Below are 18317 nucleotides of genomic sequence, written 5' to 3'. Positions count from 1 at the left end.
AGAAATATTTTTGTTGTCCAACTTTTCAAGAACTGGTAATCTGTGGTATACATAGGAAGTCTATACATATGAATTTAATTAGCATATAATTATATAGTAATATATAATTGATTATATATTAATACATATTTAATTAATGAGAGTATTAATTATTTAACTATGGTTAAGAGAAAAAAACTTGCTACATATTCTCAAATATTCAGAAACTTTTTTAGAGATCACATTGGCCCTCTTCTATTAAATAGATGACACTCATGAATAGCATATTGTTTTTACAGTGATTACTCTTAAACTCTTGCACTTTAATATTTTTAATACATTCTTCTTCCAATCTTGTTTATGTTAGAAATTTGCTTAATAAACTTTTTGATTATAATCATATTAAATGTAAACCTCACAGAGTTTGATTTAGTAAGTGAAGTTTGTTTTTGGAATCTGGTTGTTATAAGTACTTTTCTTTTTTTTTAATATTTTTTTAAGATTTATTTATTTATTTATGATAGACAGAGAGAGAGAGAGAAAGTGAGAGAGAGAGAGGCAGAGACACAGGCAGAGGGAGAAGCAGGCTCCATGCCGGGAGCCTGATGCGGGACTCGATTCGGGGACTCCAGGATTGCACCGTAGGCCAAAGGCAGGCGCTAAACCGCTGAGCCACACAGGGATCCCCTATAAGTACTTTTCTATCAGTAGAGAATCTCTGTGCTAGTTGACCATGTTTTCAAAGTATAATGACTATAGCATGTAATCCAAATCAAAGTTGCAAGCTATATTATCACTGTGCTGAGGATGGAAAGTAAAGGGCTTTGTTGTTTGTTATAGACCAGGATAAAAAGAAAAACTGACCTAATATAGATTAGAAGTTCCAAACTGATTTCATTCTGTTTCCTTTGAAACTTCTTTCTAGTTACTTACTATGTGTTTTTGACTAAAATAGTAGTTGATGACTCTTCTAAAATAACACATTGCCTTTTGACTTAAGCCTGTATTTACTTTGTAGAATAATAGGTTTCAAAATCCAATTGTTGTGCTCCTCAACTGCACCATGATTACAGTTTGCATGTTAATAGGGGTGGCACTCCCAGCCAGAAAGTTGCCCCCAACTAAATCTAACTTCTTTGAGAGGCAAAGGGTTGTAGCCACAAACCACAGAAAGTCTCTGGCATGAGATGGAATGAGCAGTTTGGATGTCCATTTACATTTTTAGTTTTGTTCTTGTGAGTGACTGCCACTGATTATAAAGGGCAAATATATGTTGTTAGAGCTATTTTAAAATTAGTAAAATTAGGTTGTTAAGATTTTTAAGGTCCTTACAATGTTCCAGGGCACTACCTTCATCAGACATAGTTTGAACATATTTACTTATAAGCTTGATTTCTACATCATAGGTTGTTTTTTTGTTTTTAAGATTTTATTTATTTATTGGAGAGAGAGAGAGCAGGAGCAGGGGCAGAGGAAGAGGGAGAAGCAGGCTCTCTGCTGAGGAGGGAGCCTAACGTGGGGCTCCATCCCAGGACCTGGGGATCATGACCTGAGCCACCAGCAGACACTGAACTACCGAGCCGCCCAGGTGGCCCTGCATCATAGGTTTGCCCATTGTCATTGAGCAAAATCCTGCCTGAGCCTTCATTGTATTCTGACTGCCCCTGTTCATTCCTTCATTTACACAGCTTCAGAACTCACTGAAAAAGTGTGTGTGTTTAAAACTCTCCAATGGATTCTTACTATTTTCCAGATAAAATCTATAATCTTCAATGGGATTCAGAAGGCTGGAACCATCTGGCCCTTGGCTACTCTAGTAGTTGCCTTCTTACTGCTTTAATTCTTCACCATAGTTCTTCTTTCCTCAGATCCTTGGCACAGCTTGCTTCCACCTGGAATGCTCTTTCTGGACTGCTCTTTCCCATCTAGTCTTCATATCCTTGGTTGAGTGTCCCCTCGCAGAGGTAAGCTGTCTGAACTCCCAGGCTGAGTTGATTTACCTTGGTATTAGTACCTTTTGTTTCTCCTATTAGCACCTGTCAAAATTGTAATTGAGCAATTACTTATGAAATTATTTGTTGATTGTCTTCTCTGATAGACTTAGCCCCATACTTTTAAGGAACATTTCTGTCTTGTTACCTGTTATTTCTCTAGAGCCCAATCAAGTGCCTCACTCATAATGTTTGTGCAATGAGTATTTGTTGAGCAAATAAATAAAAAACTAAGACAACTGTAACTTTAAGTATAATTAAAAAACTTTTTTAGTTAGTGCTATTGAATGAGTCAAGTGGTGAAATGAGAAGTGGTAGAAGTTGATTCCAGCCTGTATGTCTGTGGGCCTCAAACATTACTGTGTATACATATCACCTGCGAACCTTTCTAAGCATGTAGCTTCTTAGACTCCAACCTCAGAAATACTGATTTCTACATTTGGTGCAGTGGCCAGGAGTCTGCATGTGTAATGAGCATCATGGGTGATTTTGATGCAGGTGTTAGAGAACCACTCTTTGAGAAGCACTGCTGTGTGGTAATGATTTTCATGTAAAACCAGCCCAAGGGTTTGAATATGGTGATCAAATTCAGCATAGCCACCTTGGAAACAGGTTTGCAACTTTACAGAAAATTTAAAAATAAACCTCTTATAACCGAGTAGTAACTAAGAAGTAGAGATAATTGAAAGTTATTCATTTTAAAATAGGATTAAAATGCTGTATCCAAGTGTATCCAAGTAATACAGTAATCTGGCAGGATCTGGTGTTCAACTAGGAAAGATACCACCCTGGGAAGATAAATTTTGTACATACTTTTCCATCCAAACTAAACCTCTTTAATCTCCACTCTACTGGAGTCCTGAGTCCTTTCCATTTGATGTAGATTTAAAAAAAGTGGGGTAGTGATAGTGGTGGTGGGAATAAGCATACAAGAACAAATAGCTGGCATATGTGTGAGATTTTTATTTATTTATTTATTATTATTATTATTATTATTATTATTATTATTATTATTACCAGCAAACAGGCCTCTGAGAGGTTAGAGCCTATTTTATAAACTTGGATTTCTAAGATAAAGAGATCTCAGGCTTGTTTGTATCAGTTTTTAACCAATGAGGAGCTATCCAGGGTGCTGGACTCCTCATCATCACTTGCTCACCATTTAGATCTGACCCTCTGTAGCTGTTTCGCTGCTCTGCTTGCCCTGACACTTGCTTTTTCGTCAGAAAGGAGCCAATGCCTACTGCTAAACCAAGTTCTGTCCTGCTTGATCTGGTTTGACCTATTCCTGACCTGGCCTTGTCTAAGCTCTGCCTCACCTGTGCCTGTTATAGCTGTGACACTGTCTGCTGTGACAAATGTCCATGTTATACCCTAAGTCAATGGTTGCCAAACCCGGCTGTGCATCAGTGTCATGAGTAACATGAATAAGGATCTTTGGAAATGGGCCTTTGGGAGGATCACTATGCGAGATTAATTTCTTGGTTCTCTTACCATGTTTCCTTTTAAAGATGGGTCTAATTCCTCTTTTCTCCTTTGCTGGATGGCAACTATATTGTAGTATCTAAGTTTTTTCAGAAGGGAGAAAAGTGTGTTAGAAAACCCATGCCCTATGGAAAACAGTATGGAAGACCCTCAAGAAATTAAAAATAGAACTACCAAATACTGCTTCTGGGTATTTATCCAAAAGAGTTGAAGTCAGAATCTTAGAGATATTAGATATTAGCACTCCCATGTTCACTGCAGTGCTATTTGCAATAGCCAAGATATGGAAACAACATAAAAGTCCATCAAAGGATGAATCTATAAAGAGAATGTGGTATATATACATACAATTCAATGTTATTTGGCCTCATAAAAAGGAAGTTCGGACATATGCTATATCATGAATGAAACTTAAGGACATTATGCTATGTGAAAAAAACCCAGTTAAAAAAAGATGAATTCTTTATAATTTCACTTATCTCAGCTATCTAATGTAGTCAAACTCAAAGAAATAGGAACTAGAATGATGGTTGTCAGGGCATAGTGGGAGGGAGAAATGGGAAATTGTTTAATGGCTGTCGAATTTTAGCTTTGCAAGATGAAAATCTTCTAGAGATCTATTACACAACACTGTGAGTATAATTAACAATACTGAACCCTTAAATTTTAAGATGATAAACTGTGTATGTTGTTTTGTCATATCTATAAAATAAAAAAAAAGTTTAAAAGAACTGCCCATACCCTGAGAAATATCATATTCTGGGGTAATCCAGTTCAAGATAGAAATGAATAAATTCATTGGTAAGTAGATCTACTTATTTGCTAGGTTCTAGTTACCTTAGATTTCATAGGATTGCCACCCTTTATTTTTACCAGCAGAATATAATTTAACTCATCTACTAGTAGGATCTCTGAGTGTGGCTGCCTTATAAGAAAGGATGTCCTAGAATTGGCTTTTTATAACTTGTGACAGGCCTTTGGGAATACTAGAAGAATCCTTTCTCTGGGTCACATTTTGAATTAAGTTGGTTTAAATTTTGTTGATATTATTTGGTTTCTTTAAAACATATTTAATTCCCAGCCTAATAGCTGGAAACCTATAGAGTTGAAAGAGCTTTTTAGCAGCCGAAACTAAAGTTCCCTGGGTCACTATTAAACATGAGCATTTAACATGTAAGTGAATATGATGGGAAAAACTATTTTGCAACAACTGCTCTAAATATGGATCTAACTTTCCCTTGGGGGTGTCTGGGGAAGTTCATATATTCTTGAGTAGATTTGACCCTGTCCCCACTAAGTCTATCTTACAACTCATACAAACATTTGGTTTGGTTTTGCAGCTTCTCAGAATTATTGGATAAATAGCTCAGGGGATATGACCCTGAGTGAAACCATCTCTAAAATGAATTAAAAACCAAATTCTTTGGACACTTACCCAAAGAACTTGTGACAGTGTAAGGCTTCTGTTCAAGTACAATCAGAGAATGCTAGTGGTAGAGGAAGTAGCTTGAAGGAATATACACATTCTAAACTCAAGAGTGGAGTAGGACTAGTGACCACTAGCTGTCAAATCAAGAGAAGGCGCATCTGATTTTCTATTAACATAAATTACTGCCCAAATTTCCCAGAGCCATGAACATCTTTGATAAAGATGGTCAACTCTTACTGTTCCTTATTTCACATTCAAACCCTGCATGTCTGATTTCAGAGTTGTGATTTCTACATTTCTTTCCTTGTTTCCAGGCTTGGTTGGGTCTTCAAACTGATATTTAAACGTTTGTTTCTGTCAGGGAAAGAGAGGATTACTTAACTATTACCATTCTTCATAGAAAGTTGTTCTGACTTGAGTTAAAATTTCTCATTAAATATAGACATATCTTGGAAATACTGCATGATAGAATCTGGGATAACTTGGAGAAGTTTTTTTTTATTTCAACCTTAGATGTCAGCATCACCAAGTATTTTGTTAGCCAGCTGTGACTCTATCCTCCACTCCTCTTAGGATATATATTTAAGGGATGAAATTTATTATTTTCTATTCAAATCAAGTCCTTTATATTTGTGTCCTTGATTGATGGGATTTTAAAAGAATGAGAATGGGCTTTGAACAATTGTGTCTTTTTTGTTTACCAAGTATTTCTTGTAAGGCTTTCTTGGACATTTTAATTATCTTATTATTGGTCATTAGTTATTTAAAATTTGCTCCATGTTGGGGCAAACTTAGGGGTATTTCCCTTATAGATCATGATTAATAAGATTAATGAACAGCTGAAATGCCTTCAACCAGAATGATAGACTATATGTAACATGAGATTTGCAAGAGGTTCCCAAAAATCGTAGCAATATCTCTAAACCTCCAGGGACTTCAGAATAGCTTTTTTTTTTTTTTAAATATTTATTTATTTGGGAGAGAGTGAGAGACCACAAGCAGGGGTAGGAGTGGGTAAAGGAAGAGGGAGAAACAGACTCCCTGCTGAGCAGGGAGCCAGACTCAGGGCTTGATCTCAGGATCCTGGGATCATGACCTGAGCCGAAGGCAGATACTTGACTGAGCCACCCAGGCACCCGGAGAATAACTTTAAAAATATTAAGTGTCTCCTGAACTAATTTTTCTCTTTTTATAAAAACATTTATGCTCTTATATGTAGAAAATTTAGGAAGTACTTAAAAGTACTTTTAAATGCAAAGAAGTAAAGAATATTAAGTCATATTTTCTCATAATAATAGGTATTATTTATTAAATGCATTGTGTTAAATACTTTACAATAATAATTTTTTTATATTTAGAATAATACTGAGAATTAATATTATGATCTCAGGCTTACAGATAAGGAAACAGATTTAGAAACTGAGTGATTTGCCTAAGGTCATGAAGCTTGTGAATGGTGGAATAAAGATTTTAAACTTATTTTGGCTTGGCTCCAAAATTTAGATTTTTAACCATAAGGCTACTTTTTCATTTAGTATTATATTATGAGCATTTCCCCATATCTTAAAAATATTTCTGTTAAACTGTAACTATGTAATGGCTGCATGCTATTCACCATGTGGACATGCCACAATTTGCTTAATCTGTATTGCTCTGCTGAATTTGTTTGTTCCCAATTCCATTTGCTTCTATTATTGTTTATATTACTAATATTGGCATAATACATAGCCATGGTCATAAATTTTTATCTCCATCTCTTATTATTTACCTGGCATAAATTCCTAGACATGCACTAATTGGAACAAAGAATATTGATGTCAATATATATTGACAATTGTTGACAATATATATTGTCAGTATATATTGACAATTGTTGACAATATATATTGTCAGTATAGCTCTAAATAATACATACTTGCTTTCAAAAATAGTATCAATTTATATGAAAAGGTCACTGTAACCTTGGCTGCATTGAAGATTGTTATTAAAAATTTTTAGCAATTTTTTCTTTTTTTCAAGATTAAATTTTTTTTTTTTAATTTTAGAGAGAGAGCACAAGAAGGAGCATGACAGAGAGGGAGGGAGAGAGAGGAGAGAATCTCAAGCAAGCTCCGGCTGAGACTGGATCCCCATGTGGGTCACAATCCCACAACTCTGAGATCATGACCTTAGCTGAAACCAAGAGTCAGACACTTAACTAACTGAGCCACTCAGGTGCCCCTCTAGCAATTTTTAAGTGGAAAATCATATTTTGTCTTTTCAGTTGTCTTTGATTGTTAGAAAGGTTTGGTTGTTTTGATCCAAGCCTTCAGGTAAAGCTGAGCTCTGCCCCTTTGTGCATCTGACTTGGCCCCACTGCTCAGCTTTCTTTCTGTCCAGGATTCTGTAGAACTCTCCTTCTATCAATAGGGTAGTTCACCTGGCTTCCCTAATGGTCTTCCCCTCTTGGATGGTTCTCTTCCACTCTCTTCCCATAGCCCTACTTTTGTTTTCCATTGACATCAGTCCTTGCAAGATTATATCATTTGTGTATTGAAATTCTTTCCTTCAGCCAATAGATTTTTATTGCATGCTTATTGTGTGCTATATACTATTCTAGGCTGGGGAAAAATGGCTAACAAAGCAACAAAAATCTCTGCTTCATGTTTTAGTGGAGAGAAAGGGAATGCAATAAAAAAATTAACATATAATACCTTAGATGGTGACAAATACTATCAGCAAAAGAAAGAAATGATGGGGTGATAGAAAAGGTCTTTACTATCAAAAGGCTCACAGTGTTACATTCAGCAATCAGGGAAGTCTTTCCTTTAAGATAACGTTTGAATAAAGATTTCAAGCTTCTTTTATGTTTCGAGGGAGCAAATTTTATGGTAGTTCGGGGAAAGAATCTTCTAGGCTGAGGGAACACCAAGTACAAAGGCCCCTAGGCAAAAATGTGCTGGTGTGTTCAAGCAACAGGGAGTAAGACAGTACTTACACCTGAAAGTCATGTTTTAGGAAGATTTGTCTGGCTGTGGTATACAGGACAGATGAAAAAGGAGAGAAGACAGATATTTCTAGTGGTTACCAATCTGTTCTCTTTTTATTCCTGAGCACACAGATACATTTCATTTCCTGACTCCTTTAAAGTTTGGTGCGGCCATGTGGCTGAGTTCAGGCCAATGAGTTGCAACTGCAAATGATACGAGTTAATTCCAGGCCTAGTCTACAGAGACGATCATATGCACTCTTCTCTCTCTCTTCATTCCTGCAGCAACCCTGGAGATGGTATGTTGTGATAGGCAGAGCTACAAGATGAAGGGATTGTGGTCCCTGATACTCCACATGGAAGGCCACTTGTAGAATACTTTTCTTAGACAGTTGGTGTATAATTGAAAAATAAGCTTTTTTCTTTTTATTAAAAGTTATCATACTGTACATTATATCCCTGGGACTTACTTATTTTATTACTAGAAGTTTATACTTTCTGACCCCCTTTACCCATTTTTTCCACTCCACACTCTCCACCTCAAGTAACCACCAATCTCTTCTCTGTAGCTATGAGTTTGTTTTTTGTTTTGTTTTGTTTTGTTTTGAGATCATGTAATATTTATCCTTCTCTATATGATTTATTTAACTTAGAATAATGCCCTCAAGGTCCATCCATATTGTCTCAAATGGCAAGATCTCATTTTTTATGACCAAATAATATTCCACTGTATATATGGAATATACACCATATGGCATATACCATATTTTATTTTATTTTTTGCACCATATTTTGTTTATCCATTTGTTCTCCAATGGACACTTCCATTGCTTCTGTGTCTTGGCTATTATAAATAATGCTGCAATAAACATAGGGTACATATATATTTTTGAGTTATTGTTTTCCTTCATATAAATTCCCAGAAGTAGAATTTCTGAATCATATGTACTTCCTATTTTTTGAGGAACCTCCATAGAGTTCTTCATAATGGCTGCGCTAGTGTACATTCCCATCAACAGTGCACAAAGGTTCCCTTTTCTCCACATCTTTGCCAACACTTATTACTTCTTGTCTTTTTGATAATGGACATTCTGACAGGTATGAGGTGATATCTCATTGTTGTTTGGATTTGCATTTCCCTGGTGACTAATGATGTTGAGCACCTTTTTATGTATTTGTTAGTCATTTGTAAGTCTTAGGAAAAAGTCTATTCATATCCTCTGCCCATTTTTTTTTAAAGATTTTATTTATTTATTCATGAGAGACACACAGAGAGAGAGAGGTAAAGACACAGGCAGAAGGAGAAGCAGGCCCCATGAAGGGAGCCAGATGAGGGACTCCATCCTGGACCCCCAGGATCATGCCCCGGGCTGAAGGTGGCGCTAAACCGCTGGGCCACCAGGGCTGCCCCCTGCCCATTTTTTTAATTGGATTGGATTTTTTGCTGTTGAGTTCATGAGTTCTTTATATATTTTGGATATTAGCTCATTATCAGATACATGATTTGCAAATATTTTCTTCCTCAGTAGGTTACCTTTTCATTTTGCTGATGGTTTCCTTTCCTGTAAATAAGCTTTTTGGTTTGATGTAGTCCAACTTGTTTGTTTTTGCTTATGTAGACTTTGATTTTGGTCAAACCCAAGAAATCATTACCAAGATTGATGTCAGAGTTTACCCCTTATTTCTTGTAGTTTATGGTCAGGTGTTACATTGAAGTCTTTAGTCCTTTGGAGTTAATTTTTGTAGGTAGTATAAGATAGTGCATAGTTTCTTTCTTTTGCTTGTGTAGTTCAGTTTTTGCAACAGCATTTATCGAAGAGACTGTTTTTTCCCCATCGAGTATCATTGGCTTCTTGGTCATAAATTAATTGACCATAATATGTGGCTGTATTTCTTGGTTCTCTATTCTGTTCCACTGATCTATGTGTCTGTTTTTATGCCACTACCATACTCTTTTGATTACTCTAGCTTTGTAATATAGTTTGAAATTGGGGGGCATGATCAGGGAAATACAAATCAAAACCACAATGAGATACCACCTCACACCAGTGAGAATGGGGAAAATTAACAAGGCAGGAAACAACAAATGTTGGAGAGGATGCGGAGAAAAGGGAACACTCTTACACTGTTGGTGGGAATGTGAACTGGTGCAGCCACTCTGGAAAACTGTGTGGAGGTTCCTCAAAGAGTTAAAAATAGACCTGCCCTACGACCCAGCAATTGCACTGTTGGGGATTTACCCCAAAGATTCAGATGCAATGAAACGTCGGGACACCTGCACCCCGATGTTTCTATCAGCAATGGTCACAATAGCCAAACTGTGGAAGGAGCCTCGGTGTCCATCGAAAGATGAATGGATAAAGATGTGGTTTATGTATACAATGGAATATTCCTCAGCAATTAGAAACGACAAATACCCACCATTTGCTTCAACGTGGATGGAACTGGAGGGTATTATGCTGAGTGAGATAAGTCAATCAGAGAAGGACAAACAGTGTTTGTTCTCATTCATTTGGGGAATATAAATAATAGTGAAAGGGAATATAAAGGAAGGGAAAAGAAATGTGGGGAAATATCAGGAAGGGAGACAGAACATAAAGACTCCTAACTCGGGGAAACGAACTAGGGGTGGTGGAAGGGGAGGAGGGCGGGTGTTGGAGGGGAATGGGTGACGGGCACTGAGGTGGACACTTGACGGGATGAGCACTGGGTGTTTTTCTGTATGTTGGTAAATTGAACACCAATAAAAATTAATTAAAAAAAAAAAGAAATTGGGGGGCATGATGCCTCCATTTAGGTTTTTCAGGTTTTTTTTTTTTTTTTTTGGTTTCTTACAAATGGTAGGATTATTTGTTCTACTTCTGTGAAAAATGGCATTGAAATTTTGATAGGGATTACATTGAATCTGTAGATTGCTTGGCAGTATGGATATTTTAACGGTACTAATTCTTCCCATCCATGAGCATTGGGAAATCTTTCTATTTATTTGTGTCTTCTTTGATTTTTTTTATTAACGTCTATAGTTTCCAGTGTACAGGCCCTTCACTTCCTTGGTTAATTTTTTTCCTAGGCATTTTTTTTTTGATGTAATTGTAAATTTTCTTAATTTCTCTTTCTGATAGCTTGTTATTAGTATAAAGAGATGCAACAGTTTTTGTATATTGATTTTGTATCCTGCAATTTTACTGGAATTATTAGTTTTAACAGTTTTTTGGTGTAATCTTTAGGATTTTTTGGATATAATATCATGTCCTTCGCAAATAGTGATAGTTTTACTTCTTCTTTCCAATTTGGATGCCTTCTATTTCTTTCTTTTTTTTTTCTTTTTTTTTTTTTTTTACCTAATTGCTCTGGCTAGGATTTTTGCTACTATGTTGAATAAAAGTGGCCAGAGTGGGCATCCTTGTCTTGTTTCTGATCTTAGAGAAAAAGCTTTCAGTTTTTCACCTTTAAGTATAATATTAGCTGTGGGCTTGTGATAGATGGCCTTTACTATGTTGAAGTACATTCCCTCTATACCACTTTGTTGAGAATTTTTATGACAAATGAATGTTGAGTTTTGTCAAATGCATTTTCTGCATCTATTAAGATGATCATTTGATTTTTATCCTTTATTTTGTTAATGTGTTGTATATCACATTGATTTGTGCATGTTAAACCATTCCTGCATCTCTGGTATAAATTTCACTTGTTCATGGTATATCATCCTTTAATGTAGTGTTGGATTTGGTTCACTAATATTTTGTTGAACATCTTTGTATCTATGTTCATCAGGGATATCGGCCTGTAATTTTCTTTTCCTGTGATGTCCTCATCTGGTTTTGGTATCAGGGTAATGCTGACTGAAAAAAATAAACTTCTATTGTGTTAAATCTATGAAAATATGTTCGTATTTTTTTAAATTAATTTATTTTTTAAGGATTTATTTACTTATTTATGATAGACATAGAGAGAGAGAGAAGGAAGGAGAGAGAGAGAGAGAGAGGCAGAGACACAGGAGGAGGGAGAAGCAGGCTCCATGCTGGGAGCCTGATGAGGGACTTGATCCCGGGACCCCAGGATCATGCCCTGGGCCAAAGGCAGGTGCTAAACCGCTGAGCCACCCAGGGATCCCGTTTGTATTTTTAAACAATGTTCACAAATAGAATAGGAAACCACAGGCAAAATAATTAGGTAGACATTTATTAAGGGAGAATTATCCCTCTTTCTTTGAAGGAACTCACAAAAATGTAAAGGCTAGAGTCAGGTAAAATCATTTAAAAAAAGATAAGAAAAAGTAGAGAAAAAAACAAATAGGAAAGTAAGATGGAGTAAATGTAGTATCTGCCTCAACGAGGGGCAGATAGAGTGGTGATGATGGGAATGGAGAAAAAGGAGATGGAATAAATTCATAGTTGTTCCTAAGAAAGAATGGAAGAATGAGTGGCATCTTACATAAGTAAGTCAAAGATGATACCATAGGTCTAGGTTGGAATTTGAAAGAATGTTGGTGGCAGCAGTTTTAGTGGGATATATGTAGTAAAGTATATATTCTACTCCAAGTGCTTCAGTGGAGCTAATCAATTTCTCTTTTTGGCTAAATCCTACTTAAGTTATTGGACACTATTTAAAATCTTTGGGCAAAATTTATATGCTGTGTCTATCTTAATTCTCTATTGATACTACTCCTTTCTGTTTTTTTTTCAATTTCTTCCTGCTCAACATCCTTCAGAGATTCTTCTTTCTCTGACTCCTGTTTAACTGTGGATGTTTTCCCAGATTTGGACTTCAGTCCTTTTTTTTTTTTTTGTCAAGTGCTAAATGGTAACTATTTTAGGCTTTGTGGGCCATATGGTCTCTGCTGCAATAACTCAACTTTGCTGTTGTAGTGTGAAAGCAGCCATAGACACTATGTAAACAAATGGGCATGGCTGTATTCCTATAAAACTTTATTCACAAAACAGGCAGTGGGCCAGATTTGATCCAAGAATCCAAGTTTGATGTCCCCAGATTTACACGGTTCCCTTGGTAAGCTATCAGCTCCCATGACTTCAAATACCATCCATGTGATAATGGTTCCTATATTATATTTCCTTAGCACAAATTTATTTCCTAAACCCCAGAGTACTACGTGCTACTTCTTACTAGACACCTGAATCTGGTAACTCTTATTTCCAGTTTGAGACACATACCTGTCTCCCTCACATGACTCAATGAAACTTTATTTATTTAATTTTTTATTTTTCCTGAATTCAGAATCACAATGAATTACTCTCCCACCAGCTAGCCCAAACAGAGACCTGTGAGTTATCTGTCATTTCTTCTCAGTCTAATTCAACAACTTCCTCTTTAAACTCAACACTGCTCTCCATTCTTGCTCCTTGAAACCTATTATTCAATCTGCCAGAGTACTCTTTCTAGCACATAATATGATTAAGTTCCTTCCATCTTTAAAATTTTCAAAAAAGCCTCAGAATAAACTCCAAATTCTTAGCATAGTATTCAAGGCCCTTCACCACCCAGCCTCTGCTTACTTTTGTAATCTCACTTCAAGATATCATCTTGCAGTCTACACCATAGCCATAATGAAATATGAGTAGACTTCAGATCTCTTCACTGTACCTTCTGCTGTCACATCTAGGCCTTTGCACATGCTGCCTTCTGTGCCAGGAATACCTTCCTCTATCTGCTAGTCTCTCTCTCTAATTTGCCTCTATCCACTCACTTCCTTCTCTATTCTCATCAAGATCCAGCCTTGTGTTATCTTCTGGAAGACTTCCGTGGAGTCTTAGGGGGCAGACCCAGATTTTGTGGGGCATGAAACTTATACAATGTCAGGATTCTTCTTTATGATCAAGAACACAGAAATATGTTTTTTTTTCTTTTCAAAATTTACAAAGATGTATGAGCAGTTGAATATATTGCCTTTATGTCTCTTATTTCACCTGTATGTTCTCATCAATACCCTGGGCAAGTCACCATCACAACTCCTATCAACATTAAATACCTAGTCTGTTCATTTCTGTGTGCTCCATGTTAGACTATAAATTCCTCAAGAACAAGTATGGTCTGCCCAGCACATAATAGATCTTTAATAATTGTTAGTACAGTAAGCGAAAGGGTCAATGATACATGCAAGGAAGGTATACAAAGATAGGTAGAATCCTGCCTTGACTTCAAGTTGTTTATAATGCAGTAGTGAAGTGAAGGATAGTATCAAGGATATGAATTCTAGTATATGTAGTTGTTCAGAGTTTGACATAACATCCTTTACCTATTAATACCATCTTAAAAAATTTTTTAAGTGTATTGAACACACATTCTAAATTCCCTTTTTATTACAATAGACCTTCAAGAAAATGCTGTAGTTGCTATACGTCTAATTTATTTTACTGCACCAATATACTCAAAATAACATTATGTTTTTTCATGATTGCATTTGAATATGGATAAAGAAGTGAGAGTGCTAGTATCTGGCCAGGAGACCTGGTCACAAAATGTAAATATAGCATATTTTAAAAGATGAAGACAATCATCAGAAAGATGATAAGCTGACTGACTTGAAAAGAGAAAGCTAAGAGAAATAAACTTGCAGCTATGATTCTTACTTTTTCTCAACTAATATGATATTATAAAATTATTTAAATGTGAATGCTAAAAATACGGAGGCATTTCAATTATAATTTATTGGATCAAAAAATGTCTCTAATATCACATGACAAATGGCATGCTCTGTGGCTTTTAGATATGAAATGCATTTTATAAATCATGAATTATTAGAAAATCTTTGGGGAAATTAGGAAACTTAAAACTGGGGGATCTTGGGATGCCTGGGTGGCTCAGCAGTTAAGCACCTGCCTTCAGCTCAGAGCTTGATCCTGGAGTCCTGGGATTGAGTCCCACAGCAGGCTCCCTGTATGGAGCCTGCTTCTCCCTCTTCCTATGTCTCTGCCTCTCTCTTTCTGTGTCTCTCATGGTTAAATAAATAAAATCTTAAAAAAAATCCAAACATTAAAAAAAAAAAAAAAAAAAAAACAAAAACGGGGGATCTTGAGCTAATTCTCTCATTTCTTCTCTATATACATATTCTCAAGAAAGCTTATGGTTGGGCAGCGGTTTAGCGCTGCCTTTGGCCCAGGGCCTGATCCTGGAGACCCGGGATTGAGTCCACCTGCGTGGGGCCTGCTTCTCCCTCTGCCTGTGTCTCTGCCTCTCTCTCTGTGTCTCTCATGAATAAATAAATAAAATCTTAAAAAAAAAAAGAAAAGAAAGTTCTTGGTTTAAAAACCCATTAATATGCTAATGACTCACATACTACTACTTCTTGGTTTGACTTCTTCACTGAGCTTTAGACATGGATACCCAACTGTCTCCTTAACATATCCACTTGGGTAACTAAGACATTTCAAACTTAATATGTCCTGTACAGAACCTTTGATTCCTCCCCACTCTACCCCTTTTCAGAAGGTGGCACCACTTTCATCCAATTACTCTGGCTCCAAATCAAGAAAGGGGTCCTTTGTTTCCTTCTTTCTTTCATGTTCCACAGTCAACCTATCATGAGGTGCTATTACTTCTGTCTTCAAAATATATCTCGTATCTGTATACCAGCAACTCCTGCTTAGATATTTGCAACAACCTACTACCTGCTCTCATGTTTTCACTCTTGCCCCTATAATTCATTTTCTATATAGAAGAATAATCTTCTTTTTTAAAATTAAAGTATAGTTGCCACACATGTTATATTTGTTTCAGGTATACAACATAGTGATTCAATATGTTATATGTTATGCTATATTTGCCACAGGTGTAGTTATCATGTGTCACCATACAACACTCTTACAATACCATTGACTATATTCCTTATGCTATATCTTTAATCCCTGTGACTTATTCATTCCATAACTGGAAGCCTTACTTCCCATTCCCTTTCACTGATTTTGTCCATCTCCCCATCCCCTTTCCCTCTGGAAACCATCAATTCAGAGTAATCTTTTTTTAATATTTAGCTTTAAAAAATGTTTCAAGTTTTATTTAAATTCAAGGTAGTTAACATACAGTGTAATATCAGTTTCAGGAGTGGAATTTAGTGATTTATCACTTCCATATAATACCCAGTGCTTATCACAAGAAATGTTCTCTTTAATACCATCACCCTTTTAACCCAATCCCCCCTCTCACCTTCTCCCCAGCAACCCTCAGTTTGCTCTCTATAGTTAAGAGTCTCTTTTATGGTTTGTCTCTCTCTCTCTTTTACCCTCTATGTTCATCTGTTTTATTTCTTAAATTCCAAAGATGAGTGAAATCATATGGCATTTCTCTTTCTCTGACTGACTTACTTTGCTTGGCACATCCATGTCTAGCTCTATCCATGTCATCGCAAATGACAAGATTTCATTCGTTTTTGATGACTGAGTAATATTCCTATATATATATATATATATATATATATATATATACACACACACACACTATATAAATATATACATATACACACCACTACTTCTTTATCCATTCATTAGTTGATGGACATTTGGGCTTTTTCCATACTTTGGCTATTGTTGATAATGCTGCTATATACATTGGAGTACATGTGCCCTCTTTGAATCAGTATTTTGTATCCTTTGGGTAAATACCTAGTAGTGCAATTGCTGGGTCACAGGATAGTTCTATTTTCAACTTTTTGAGGAGGTTCCATACTGTTTGAGGAGGTTCCATACTGTTTTCCAGAGTGGCTGTACCAGTTTGCATTCCCACCAGTAAGTAGTGTTAGAGGGTTCCCACTTCTCCACATCCTCACTAACACTTGTTGTTCCCTGTGTTGTTAATTTTAGCCATTCTGACAGGTGTGAGGTGGTTTCTTATAGTAGTTTTGATTTGTATTTCCTGATGAGGAGTGATGTTGAACATCTTTTCATGTGTCTGTTGGCCATCTGTATGTCTTCTTTGGAAAGATGTCTTTTCATGTATTCTGTCCATTTCTTAACTGGATTATTTGTTTTTTGGGTGTTGAATTTGATAAGTTCTTTGTAGATTTTGGACACTAACCCTTTATTAGATATGTCATTTGCAAATATCTTCTCCCATTCCGTAGGTTCCCTTTTAGCTTTATTGATTATTTCTTTTGCTGTGCAGAAGATTTTTATCTTGATGAAGTCCCAATGGTTCATTTTTGCTTTTGTTTCCCTTGTCTTTGGAAATGTGTCTAGTAAGAAGTTGCTGTGGTTGAGGGCAATGAGGTTGTTGCCTGTGTTCTCTTTTGCTGGTTTCCTGTCTCACATTTAGGTCTTTCATCTATTTTGAATTTATTTTTGTATATGGTGTAAGAAAATGGTCCGGTTTCTTTCTTTTGCATGTGGCTGTCCAGTTTTTTCTACACCATTTGTTGAAGGGACTGTCTTTCCCACTGGATATTCTTTCCTGCTTTGTTGAAGATTATTTGACCACAGAGTAGTTTTTTAAAAATATAAATCAGATCATGTCCCTCCCCTTCCTGCTTAAAACTCTCCAATGGCTTCCCATTACAAACTCCTTACCATGGCCTGTGAGACCTCACATTAGCTGGCCCTTGTCCACCTCTCTGACTACATTGTCTTCCTCTCTCCCCTGCCCTTTTTCACCACATTCTCTCCACATGGGTCGCATCAAGCTATCTCTAGTCTTAGGGCTTTTATATTTGCTGTTTTCTCTCCTCCACATCTTCAAATGTTTGGCTACCTCTTATTCTTTAATAAATAATGAATGAAATGAATGCCACCCTCTCAGAAAGTCTTTCCTGACCAACCTAAGGAATTTCAATCATATTATCTCTTTTTGTTTTCTTCAAGTACTTGCCACTAATTGAAATTATTAGGTTCATTTATTTGTTTCTTAGTTCAATGCCTAAAAGTCCCAACTGAATTTAAGCTCCAGAGGATAAGATCTTCACCTGTTATTCACCTTTTCATCCCAGTGCCTGGAATAGTGCCTGGCTCATGATAGCCTCTCATTAAAATTATTTGTTCAATGAATGAATGAATGAGTGAATAAGTAAATGAATGATATGCCTATCCTATCCAATCTTTTGCCCCAGGGCCTGGCTTTTTACAAAAATGGATAGAAGGATAATTTATGCCATCTGAACTTCTGTGGGAGGAGCAATTTGGTAAAGTGGGGAAAACAGGAGCTCTGAAGATAGACCTAAGTTCTGAGACTCGGTTCTATATTTATATATCTACCTCTCTGTGTATTTGATTAATTCCTTAAGGGATAACTTTCTAGCATAAACAGTGTCCTTAACAGTTTTATTTAATTGATATTAATTGGTATTAATAGGGTAAATTAACAGAACCCACATTAAAAAAGAATTAGCTCCTCTTAGAGTTTTAACCCTGGGGAATAAGAACCAACAAGCTTGTCATTCAAGAAGTTCCTGAAGTTTGTGATTAACAAATAGGTCAAGGAGAAAGCCATTGAGGGACCCTTTCAAAGTACTCTTAAATCCCTT

The 18317-nt window shown here is 36.3% G+C and overlaps 1 long non-coding RNA gene across 2 annotated transcripts in view; it reads left to right on the top strand.

The window, feature by feature from the left end:
• Positions 1-1467: 1467 nt before the first annotated feature.
• Positions 1468-18317, top strand: part of LOC121497060 — a 167655-nt gene continuing 150805 nt past the window's right edge. For both annotated transcript variants that reach the window (XR_005989395.1, XR_005989396.1), the window contains exon 1: positions 1468-1943. This is a non-coding gene — a long non-coding RNA (uncharacterized LOC121497060). The remainder of the gene's footprint in view (positions 1944-18317) is intronic.

The sequence above is a fragment of the Vulpes lagopus genome, chromosome 8, assembly GCF_018345385.1.
Source record: "Vulpes lagopus strain Blue_001 chromosome 8, ASM1834538v1, whole genome shotgun sequence".
Lineage (NCBI taxonomy): Eukaryota > Metazoa > Chordata > Mammalia > Carnivora > Canidae > Vulpes > Vulpes lagopus.
This window is presented reverse-complemented; position numbering and strand designations above follow the sequence as displayed.